General features: G+C 36.3%; 2 non-coding genes across 2 annotated transcripts; both read left to right on the top strand.

The window, feature by feature from the left end:
• The first annotated feature begins 12,244 nt into the window (after positions 1-12,244).
• TRNAP-UGG lies at positions 12,245-12,318 on the top strand. Its single transcript has one exon. It is a non-coding gene; the product is annotated as a tRNA-Pro (tRNA).
• Positions 12,319-12,457: 139 nt separating this feature from the next.
• TRNAW-CCA lies at positions 12,458-12,531 on the top strand. Its single transcript has one exon. It is a non-coding gene; the product is annotated as a tRNA-Trp (tRNA).
• Positions 12,532-12,675: the final 144 nt, after the last annotated feature.

The raw sequence follows: 12,675 nt of genomic DNA, 5'->3' as shown, positions 1-12,675 counted from the left end.
AGAAAAAAAAAACCCGAGAGAAGCAAAAGTTACTTTTGAAGGTTTAGTTACGGAAGCCCTACCCAATGGAATGTTCCGCGTTCGGCTAGAGAATGACACCATCATCCTAGGCTATATTTCAGGAAAGATCCGGTCTAGTTCTATACGAATACTGATGGGGGATAGGGTCAAAATTGAAGTAAGTCGTTATGATTCAAGCAAGGGACGTATAATTTATAGACTTCCCCATAAGGATTCGAAGCGTATCGAAGACTCGAAGGATAGCGAAGATTTGAAGGATAGCGAAGATTTGAAGAATACCAAAGATTCAAAGGATTAGGTTTTTCTTTTTTTTTTCTAGGGTAATAAATTCTAAGTTCTAAAATTCAAGCGAAGAGACTTATTTTTTTCCAAAATATTAGATTCATAGTTTAAAAAAGGATACGGAAATATGAAAATAAGAGCTTCCGTTCGTAAAATTTGTACAAAATGTCGACTGATTCGTAGGCGTGGACGAATTAGAGTGATTTGCTCTAATCCGAAGCATAAACAAAGACAGGGGTAATCTTTCGAAAAAGAACTTTACTGTCTAAAAAGTAAAAAAAAAGTACCCGCGGAAATGTTCCAATTCCAAATAAAATAATTTCAAATAATTAAAGTAAAGGGTGTATTTTACCCTGAAACGGATATCTTTGTATCTTTTTTTTTATTTCTAACTCATATTTATGAGATAATAAAATATGGCAAAAGCTATACCAAAAATTGGTTCACGTAAGAAAGTGCGTATTGGTTTACGTAGGAATGCACGTTTTAGTTTACGGAAGAGTGCACGTAGAATAACAAAAGGGGTTATTCATGTTCAAGCTAGTTTCAACAATACCATTATAACTGTTACAGACCCACAAGGTCGGGTGGTTTTCTGGTCCTCGGCCGGTACTTGTGGATTCAAAAGCTCAAGAAAAGCATCACCCTATGCTGGTCAAAGAACAGCAGTAGATGCTATTCGTACAGTAGGTTTGCAACGAGCAGAAGTTATGGTAAAGGGCGCTGGTAGTGGAAGAGATGCCGCATTACGAGCCATTGCTAAAAGTGGTGTGCGATTAAGTTGTATACGCGATGTAACACCTATGCCGCATAATGGATGTCGACCACCTAAAAAAAGACGTCTGTAAAAGAATTAACCCGCTTTCAACTTTCAAGAGAAATAAACGATTCAATGATAAAATAATAATACTAGTCTATTATGGTTCGAGAGGAGGTAGCAGGATCCACTCAAACACTACAGTGGAAGTGTGTTGAATCAAGAGTAGATAGTAAGCGTCTTTATTATGGTCGTTTCATTCTGTCCCCGCTTAGAAAAGGTCAAGCGGACACCGTTGGTATTGCCTTGCGAAGAGCTTTACTTGGCGAAATAGAAGGAACATGTATCACACGTGCAAAATTTGGGAGCGTGCCACACGAATATTCTACAATAGCAGGTATTGAAGAATCCGTACAAGAAATTTTACTAAATTTGAAAGAAATTGTATTGAGAAGTAATCTCTATGGAGTTAGAGACGCATCAATTTGCGTCAAAGGTCCTAGATACATAACTGCTCAAGATATCATCTTACCGCCTTCCGTAGAAACCGTTGATACGGCACAACCTATAGCTAACTTGACAGAGCCCATTGATTTCTGTATTGATTTACAGATCAAGAGAGATCGTGGATATCAGACAGAACTCAGAAAGAACTATCAAGATGGAAGTTATCCTATAGATGCTGTATCCATGCCTGTTCGAAATGTGAATTATAGTATTTTTTCTTGTGGGAATGGAAATGAAAAACACGAGATACTTTTTCTAGAAATATGGACTAATGGAAGTTTAACCCCTAAGGAAGCGCTTTATGAGGCTTCTCGTAATTTGATTGATTTATTTCTTCCTTTTCTACACGCCGAGGAAGAGGGCACTAGTTTCGAAGAAAATAAAAACAGGTTTACTCCACCCCTTTTTACTTTTCAAAAAAGATTAACTAATCTAAAGAAAAACAAAAAAGGAATTCCATTGAATTGTATTTTTATTGATCAATTAGAATTAACTTCTAGAACATATAATTGTCTAAAAAGGGCCAATATACATACACTATTGGACCTTTTGAGTAAGACTGAAGAAGATCTTATGAGAATTGACAGTTTTCGTATGGAAGATAGAAAACATATATGGGACACTCTAGAGAAGCATCTCCCAATTGATTTACTTAAGAATAAACTCTCGTTTTAAATCCATTGCAATTTTTTTTCTTCTTCTTTTTCGAGTTAGAATAGAATAAAAAGAAAAAAGAAAACAATTTTGCATCTTTGGTACAATCTATATTTTCGCGAAATGGATCATAATAAAATAATAAAATGGATTTTAGGTATCTAGGGAAGATTCTACTTGGAAGTAACTATTTCCTAGATACCTATGGTACTTCATGGTTGAATGAATCAAAAAAAATCTAAAAAAGACCTAAAGTTAACGATTTATCAATGGGTAGTGTTGCTCCAATACCTAACCAAAGAGCTACTACAGTACCGATTAAAAAAACGGTCGTAGCTACTGGGCGGCGAAATGGATTTTGGAATTTATTGACATTCTCTAGAAAAGGTACTGTCAATAAGCCTGTTGGCACAGAAACCATTAAGAGAACGCCCAATAACTTATTGGGTACCGTACGGAGTATTTGAAACACGGGAAAGAAGTACCACTCGGGTAATATTTCCAAAGGAGTTGCAAACGGGTCTGCCGGTTCACCAATCATTGATGGCTCGAGAACCGCTAAACCTACATTACATGCAATAGTACCTAGAATTACTACTGGAAAAATATATAAAAGATCGTTGGGCCATGCGGGTTCCCCGTAATAATTATGTCCCATCCCTTTAGCTAATTTAGCTCTTAATACAGGATCATTTAAGTCTGGTTTCTTTGTTATTGGGATAGGTGAACTCTTTAGGATCCATCCCCCAAAGGAACCGGACATGAGAATTTATCATCATCCGGCTCGAGCAAGAGTGAAAGAAATAAGACCGCGGAAGATCCTTAATAGAATTAAGGTATATAATGACTCAATGACTCTAGACAAAAAAAGCTTTATCAGATTCTCTTTTCCAAAGTTGCACCTACCACTACTCATTGAAAATAATCCTATTCTTATGGGTAAATGCTCAATATCCAAGTGGGCTTACAAATTTGATCATGATCAATTGCTTTGTGGATTGTCTCATGTCTCTTGATTAGTTGGTATTTATCCCCTCAATATCGCAAGTTTCTTACCTCCAAACAAAATATTTACTTGTTACTAATAAAAAATCAAAAAGTTTAGCCTACATTCTTCCTTAGATCCCTTCTTTTACTCCGATAGTATTGCGGATCACAATCGATGCAAAGAAAATGAATGCATTTCCATACTATAATAAAAAGGTAAGTGTAATAAATAGAGAATTGGATCATGTCACATGACTGATTCCATTTCCACTCTATGGGATCTTACGGAGCCTGTTCATGGATGACATGGTTGCGGTATGATCATAGAAGATATTCTCCTCAAGTGAACCAGCCTATCCTTCCTAGGTAGGGGACTTACATGTTGATTGGATGCGGAGACACCTTTGGTTGTGAATTCTAATGTGGCAGATCCAATTCTTTATCTGCATGGCCAAATCAATAATTCAAGTCACACACTCCCATAATCCGCCTTTTTTCTTTCGTAAAATTAACTTCAACTATTTGTATCGTATAAAAATACTTCGGAGTTGAAGAGAAGTATCCAAATGACATGTGTTATTTTACAATAACCCATGCTTGTAGCAATGAAATACCACAACCTACCCGATATGATATATGAGAATTAGAATTCTCTATGATATGCCTTCCCTATAAAGGACCCGAAATACCTTGCTTACGTATCATTGGAAAGTGCATTAACATAAATACGGCAGTAAGCAGAGGCAGTACAAAGGTATGTAAACTATAAAAACGAGTCAAAGTGGATTGGCCCACACTAGCACTTCCGCGTAATAACTCCACTAAAGGCGATCCTATTACCGGAATGGCGTCAGGTACACCTGTCACAATTTTGACTGCCCAATAGCCAATTTGATCCCAAGGCAAAGAATAACCAGTTACACCAAATGATGCAGTCAAAACAGCCAAAACCACACCTGTCACCCAAGTTAATTCACGGGGTTTTTTAAATCCCCCTGTGAGATACACACGAAATACATGCAGGATCATCATTAAAACCATCATACTTGCTGACCATCGATGAACTGATCGGATTAACCAACCAAAGTTGGCCTCGGTCATTATGTATTGAACCGAGGAAAAAGCCTCTGTAACGGTTGGTCGGTAGTAAAAAGTCATAGCAAAACCGGTAGCGACTTGTACTAGAAAACAAGTAAGTGTAATTCCCCCTAAACAATAAAATATGTTGACATGGGGAGGAACATATTTACTAGTTATATCATCCGCAATTGCCTGAATCTCAAGACGTTCCTCAAACCAATCATATACTTTATTGAGATAGGTAACTAACCCACGCCCCCCTCTAAGAGCCGTATATGAAAATTTCATCTCGTACGGCTCAAGCAGAAACACACAAATTTTCAACGAATATTAGAAAAAAGGTTCAAAACTTCATCAGCCACTGAATCGGGTCGATTTGCCTTGAAGATAGCAAATAAAAAAAATCCGGAATATCTTCTTTGTGATGATAATGCCAAAAAATCTCAAGTTGGCGCGTCTTTCTTTCTTCCTTTCCCTTATGTTGGTCATTAGAGGCTTCTTGACTTTTCTCTTCCCTATTTTGGATTTTTTTTTATGCGTAATATAGAAATTATCTTGTTGTGATCCTATGAATCAGTTCAATTAAAACCTTAGATTCATACTAGAGCCACGATGATTTAGTCTCAAGCTAAACAAAAGGCAAGGGTTCTTCGAATAAGAACCGCTTGATAATCATTTATTGAAATTGAATCAGTGTAATGACTCGACAAAATCGATAGAAAAAAAGTTGTCTTTTGGGCAAACAAAATTGTAAGGAAGAAAATTTCTTTTTTATTTTTATTTAAGAACTACTTGAATTTTTCAGTCTGGTTGCGAGGTCTTAATAGTGAGTATGAATCATAGTTCCATTTTTTTTGATCCACTCTATCTATTTCGTGTTCCAGATACTAGAATAAATAATATCTGACGAATTAGAATCATCTTGATAGAGATAACAGGCCCTTTCTATGTATTATCAATAGGATCAATTCTAACAAGTCACACACTCATATTCCAGAGATACCGAAACAAAAAAATTCCGCGGTCGAACTACCATAATATCTAGAAATGTAGAGCTTAAACTAGAAAGGCTTTTTTGGATGGAAAAACTCTGACTTCCTAGTTTTAGTTAGTAGAAACCTAATTGGTTAAAATTCCATCCAGTAAAATGGAAGAATTATAAATTTCTAAAATGATAGATAGGAATATAGCGAATAAAGCCATTGCGACCCCCATAAAAGGAGTAGTCCCCCAACCCGGGGCGACTTTCCCATATTCCGAATTCAAGGGTTTCAGTAAACTACCTGCACCAGTTCGTTTTGGCCTAGGTTTAGAACTATCTTCAACGGTTTGTGTAGCCATAAATTATATTTAATCATTGGTGTTGACTTTGTATACTATTCCGTTGTAGTTGTAAATACACGATCTTTTCGTAGATCCATTGTAATCTTGAAATTCTATAAAAATGGAAACAGCAACTTTAGTCGCCATCTCCATATCTGGTTTACTTGTAAGCTTTACTGGGTATGCCTTATATACCGCGTTTGGGCAACCCTCTCAACAATTAAGAGATCCATTCGAAGAACACGGAGACTAATTTAAGTAAGAAGTCCCCCTATCTGGGAGACTTCTTACTTAAATGAAATTATTTTATTCTTTTAGTTGGAGTTGGTGGAACCTTAGGTGGTTCTCGGAAGAAGATAGCGAAAAAAATTATCCCTAAAGTCGAAACTAAAAGGAACGTATAAACCAATGCTTCCATAGATTCGATCGTGGTTTATTTACAATTATAACTTCCACACCTATTCATTTGTCATTTGGGAGAATTTCCCATATAAAGAAAGAAAAAGAGTCAAAGAAAGGATGGGAGATGTCAAATCAAAAAAGAGAGGTGAAAGATACCATAACAATGTGTATCAGACTGCCTGTTTCTTTGTAGTTGGATCTCCCACTTTTTGGAATGTTCCAAATTCCACTTGAGCATCCAAATCTGGATCAATACCAGCAAAAACATCTCGGAACAATGTTCTAGCGCCATGCCAAATGTGTCCGAAAAAGAAGAGCAAAGCAAAGGTAGCATGACCAAAAGTGAACCAACCCCTTGGACTGCTGCGAAAAACACCATCGGATTTCAAAGTAGCCCGGTCTAATTCAAAAATTTCCCCTAATTGAGAACGCCTCGCATATTTTTTTACAGTAGCAGGATCAGAATAATTTACTCCATTAAGTTCGCCACCATAGAACTCCACCGTTACGCCTACTTGTTCAACACTATATTTGGATTCTGCTCTTCTAAAAGGAACGTCCGCTCTAACAATTCCCTCCTCATCTACCAAAACAACCGGAAATGTTTCAAAAAAAGTAGGCATACGGCGTACAAAAAGCTCACGTCCTTCTTTATCTCTAAAGACGGGATGTCCTAACCATCCAACAGCTATTCCATCCCCATTGTCCATTGAGCCCGCTCTGAATAATCCCCCTTTTGCCGGATTATTACCAATATAATCATAAAAGGCTAATTTTTCGGGAATTTTAGACCAAGCTTCTGATAAACTAAGATTTTCGGCTAAACCATTGCTAACTCTTCGATATATTTCTTGCTGAAAGTATCCCTGATCCCACTGATAACGAGTAGGCCCAAATAATTCGATTGGGGTCGTTGCTGACCCATACCACATAGTTCCAGCAACTACGAAAGCTGCAAAAAAAACAGCAGCGATACTACTGGAAAGTACAGTTTCAATATTGCCCATACGTAATCCTTTATATAGACGTTGAGGCGGACGGACACTAAGATGGAATAAGCCCGCTAATATACCCAATGTACCCGCAGCAATATGATGAGAAGCTATTCCCCCCGGAACAAAAGGATCAAAACCTTCTGCACCCCACGCTGGATTTACAGCTTGTACTTTTCCAGTTAGTCCATAAGGATCGGATACCCATATCCCAGGACCATACAAACCCGTTACATGAAATGCCCCAAAGCCAAAGCAAGCCACCCCTGCAAGAAATAAATGAATTCCAAAGATCTTGGGCAAATCCAAAGAGGGTTTTCCCGTCCGCTCATCAGAGAATATTTCTAGGTCCCAATATACCCAATGCCAGATCGCTGCCAAGAAACACAAGCCAGAAAACACAATATGCGTAGCTGCCACACCTTCATAACTCCAAATACCCGGATTTGTTACAGTTCCTCCTGAAATACTCCAACCACCCCACGAATCCGTTATTCCTAAACGAGTCATGAAGGGAATTACGAACATACCTTGTCTCCACATTGGATCCAGAACAGGATCAGAGGGATCAAAAACTGCTAATTCGTATAAAGCCATTGAGCCAGCCCAACCAGAAACTAGAGCTGTGTGCATTATATGCACCGCAAGCAATCGACCCGGATCATTCAATACGACAGTATGAACACGATACCAAGGCAAACCCATGGAAATACCCCTTTAGCAAAGAAAAATAGACACGATGTCGCTTTATTTTATCGCATTGAAAAAGATTATCCATTGTACCTAACCCTTCTAGGGGATTCTGTGTCAGAAAGCGCGAATATTTATTTCATTCCATTAAAAATAAGAAGCCAATTCTGTTCATAAGAAGAAAGAGAAGCAGATCTATTCTATACTCGATAAGTGCCAATATGCAATGGGTAACTTGGCCAATTTGGAAAAAACGAAGAATAGATCGCTACCCCTCTTTGTTTAGCATTCGAATCACCCATTCCTTTTTCTTTATTCAATCTGTCTTACCTTTCTTATATGTATAACCTTTCCATCTATGTATTAATAGAATCTATAGTATTCATATAGAATAGAATAAGAATAAAATAGAATAGAATAAGAATAAAAATTAAGACAATAAACTGCAGATTCTTTCTTTCTGTTCCATTCTTACGTTTCCATATTAAAGTGTTTCTTACTTAAATTTAATAATATTAATCTAATATGCCCATTGGTGTTCCAAAAGTACCTTACCGGATTCCTGGAGATGAAGAAGCGACTTGGGTTGACTTATACAATGTTATGTATCGAGAAAGGACACTTTTTTTAGGTCAAGAGATTCGTTGCGAGATCACGAATCATATTACAGGTCTCATGGTATATCTGAGTATAGAAGATGGAATTAGTGATATTTTTTTGTTTATAAACTCCCCAGGCGGTTGGCTAATCTCAGGAATGGCTATTTTTGATACGATGCAAACGGTGACACCAGATATATATACAATATGCCTCGGAATAGCCGCGTCCATGGCGTCCTTCATTCTGCTTGGAGGAGAACCCGCCAAGCGTATAGCATTCCCTCACGCGAGGATTATGCTTCACCAACCTGCTAGTGCTTATTATCGGGCAAGGACACCAGAATTTTTACTAGAAGTAGAAGAGTTACACAAAGTTCGCGAAATGATCACAAGGGTTTATGCACTAAGAACAGGCAAGCCTTTTTGGGTTGTATCCGAAGACATGGAAAGGGATGTTTTTATGTCAGCAGACGAAGCCAAAGCTTATGGACTTGTCGATATTGTAGGGGATGAAATGATTGACAAGCACTGCGATACTGATCCAGTGTGGTTTCCGGAAATGTTTAAGGATTGGTAGTGTCCGGATTTCTTGTAAAGTTATTTCACAGCTAAATTCGTGTTTTCCTCGATTTAATAGAAAATAGAAAGACTTCATGATGAGCAATCATCAGGTTAAGATGGATCTAAACCAATCCATTTTTTTCTATATACATACAACATGCCAACGGTTAAACAACTTATTAGAAACGCAAGACAGCCAATACGAAATGCTAGAAAAACGGCTGCGCTTAAAGGATGCCCTCAGCGTCGAGGAACATGTGCTAGGGTGTATGTGCGACTCGTTCAGATCATGACTTCAAACAAATATAAAAAAAATTTGAAGTATCCCTGATTAGTACCAATGAATAGGATATAGCTTCTCTATCCTAGATTTCTATGGTATATGGAATTTCTGGTTTCCTTTGGTGCAAATCGAATTATCTAAATTTGGAAATAAGAAGCAATTCTCCCATTGGTAGCAAATGGTTATCCATTAAGCGGAGGAAATAGTAATAAAAAGAAAAAGGCTTATGCTCTTTTATCTTATAAAGAACGGACTAACAGGGTCAGCTACTTAGCCAACTTTCATAATTAAATACCGTCACTGTATGGATAACTCTTATTGTGAAAAGAGCTATTTACTCTATAATGGATAGGTAGAGCCAAAGAATGTGAACTATACAAGTTCGTAATACTTTTTGATGAAAGAAAGGGCTCCGGTGTATAGAGAGGGCCTCACCGTTTAAAAGGGAACCATAGAAACGATGGAACCCACTATTTTTTTTAGTATTATTTAGAATGAATTTGTTATTTCGTATAGAAATAACTGAACGGAGTGGAATAAAAAATCGTGGTTGGGAAGGTTACTATAGCAAAAGCCATTGGAATTAATATTTTATATATCGGAATAATTAGTTTTGTTATTAATGAGAAAAAGGGTGGCTAAAAGAAGAGAAATCATTAGTTATTCATTAAGGTTAATTTGATTCAATGACCAGAGTTCCGCGAGGATATATAGCCCGGAGACGACGAACAAAAATGCGTTCATTTGCCTCAAACTTTAGAGGGGCTCATTTAAGACTTAATCGAATGATTACCCAACAAGTAAAAAGAGCTTTTGTTTCCTCTCATCGAGATAGAGGTAGGCAAAAGAGGGATTTTCGTCGTTTGTGGATCACTCGGATAAACGCAGCAACGCGGGTATATAAAGTATTCGATAGTTATAGTAAATTAATACACAACCTGTACAAGAAGAAATTGATTCTTAATCGTAAAATGCTTGCACAAGTAGCTGTATCAAATCCAAATAATCTTTACACGATTTCCAATAAAATAAAGATCATCAATTAAAGGTATAAATAAAGTAATATACTGGAATAATAAAAGATGAATTCCCGGAGAGGGAACTCCGGGAAGATACAATAAATTAAGATTAAGTGGTAGGAATCGACGAGCTGGATTACTTTCTTTATAATATATATAGGTCTGGCCCTTGCGAATTCGAATAAAACATCAACAATCGGAACTTAAGTTCCGGTTGTTGTTTCTTAAATTTTGGTTGTAGTTTCTTAAGTTTCGATTGGAATTGTACTTTTGCGTTAATTGAGGAATATGTCTATTTTTTCTGGGTCTAGAACCTGTAATTATTGAAATTGACTGGGCTTGAAATTGTTTTTCGTTCTCATAGTTACGAAACGGTAAAAAAGATAAAATACGAGCCTGTTTTATAGCAAGAGTAATTAATCGTTGTTGTTTCAAGGTTAATCTATTTATTCGTCTCGATAATATTTTTCCTTGTTCACTAATAAATCTATTAATTAAACTCATGTTTCTATAATCAATTCGATCTCCCGGGCCAATCCGGGGACGCCTACGAAAAGGTTGTTTAGATTTACGAAAAGGTTGTTTGAATTTACGAAAAGTTTGCTTGGATTTACGAAAGGGTTGCTTGGATTTATTAAAAGTTTGCTTGGATTTACTAAAGGGTTGCTTAGATTTAAGAAAAGGTTGTTTAGATGTATACATGATTTATTCCTTATTTAATTTAAAATTGGAAAATGCACTTCTTTATTTTATTAATTTAGGATCCAGAAGAAGTAGTTTTTCTTTGATCCATATCTTATTTGATTCATATTTATAGTATATGAATACCCTCTATACATATGAAATAATATCGACCGGAAATCAGATGAGTTGATTTGTATTTTGTATTCTATACTATGTTTTATTTATATATAAAATATGAAGTTCTTACTCTTTCTGTTGTTTGGAAAGATCGAATACACGATGTTCCTATTTCTTTATTTCGTGATGAGTCGTATGCTTGCGACAATAACGACAAAATTTTTTGAATTCTAATTGTCCGGGTGTATTGTGGCGATTCTTTTGAGTACTATATCTAGAAATCCCCGTCGATTCCTCATTGGCACCTTTTCGAACACAACTGATGCATTCCAAAATAACTCTGATTCTAACATCTTTTCCCTTGGCCATGAACCTCCTTTTCCTTTTGGATTGACTTAATTTAATTCTTCTACTTATTCTTTTATTCTTCTATTTTGAATCCGAAGAAGAAGAATAAAATTCATTAGAATAATTTTTTTTTATTCTTAAATTAAGTAATAAAAAATAGAGAAATAATTAAAGAATACAATCCTTGTCGAATTAGCAAAGATTTTGGTTCGAAATCCTTTCATTTAATTAGTCAGCCCCGCCTTTTTCTATGCTCTGATTTCTGAGGCCTGATTTAGCTTGGGTACCCCTTTAAATTGAATTTCTATTTTTAAAAATAGGGTTTACCAAATTTTTAATGACTCTGAGGTTCAACCCAATCCATCTTTTCTTTCTTTTTCCTTCCGATACTAAAAAAAGATTGAAAAGGATAAGATAAAATTTTGTCATATCACGAAGAAATCTATCCCTCCCATAGCAATAACTAGAATTAAAAAAAAGGGAATGACAAAGCATCCGGGAATAAACGATTAATTTCTATCAATAAACCTGCTAAAGCACCAAACCATAGAGTACTTAGCACGGGTGCTACAGAGAGATATGTTTTTATATCCCGCATTGAAAATCCTCCTTCCTTGTTGGAATACATATATGATCATAAACTTATGCTATATATAAACTGAACCATAATCGACGAAATTTTCCGAAATTGTCCTATCCCTAAAAAATAAAAAGATGACCCCTTCTTCCTATATATTATCAAGGAAAAGTAATCTTTCTTTTATAGGCGAAATTCTATTGGATTTTAGCTGTATATAATTCCTTAATTATATGAGACCAAAAAGAAGAAATGACACGAGGGTTCTATATATAGATAGAGAAAGAATAAGAAAATTATGATGTGGAAAAGAAGACAGGAATTGTGTACAATGGCATTGCACAACAATTTAATTTGGAAAAGGGATGTAGCGCAGCTTGGTAGCGCGTTTGTTTTGGGTACAAAATGTCACAGGTTCAAATCCTGTCATCCCTACCTATTACTTCTTTCTTCTTTATAGGCAGTAGCAACGAGATCAATTAAAGTAAAGTGGGTATAACTGGAATTTGTGGAGACTATACGTACGTGAGATACATTAGGAATAGAAAAAGATTTTCTTTTTGAATGAATGAAAGCGCTCTTAGTTCAGTTCGGTAGAACGCGGGTCTCCAAAACCCGATGTCGTAGGTTCAAATCCTACAGAGCGTGATTCCATCTATCTTATGTCGAAGCAGAGTAAAATAATTTAACAAAATTGAATTGTAACTCCAATTTGACCTCCTCCAGACCAGAGAGGAGGTCAATAAAAAAAAAAAAATGACTCAATCAAAGATCCAACTGATCCCCACGCCT

Source organism: Hordeum vulgare, unplaced genomic scaffold (genome assembly GCF_904849725.1).
Source record: "Hordeum vulgare subsp. vulgare unplaced genomic scaffold, MorexV3_pseudomolecules_assembly, whole genome shotgun sequence".
NCBI classification, from domain to species: Eukaryota; Viridiplantae; Streptophyta; class Magnoliopsida; order Poales; family Poaceae; genus Hordeum; species Hordeum vulgare.
The sequence above is the reverse complement of the archived record's forward strand: the minus strand, read 5'-3'. Positions and strand labels throughout refer to the sequence as shown.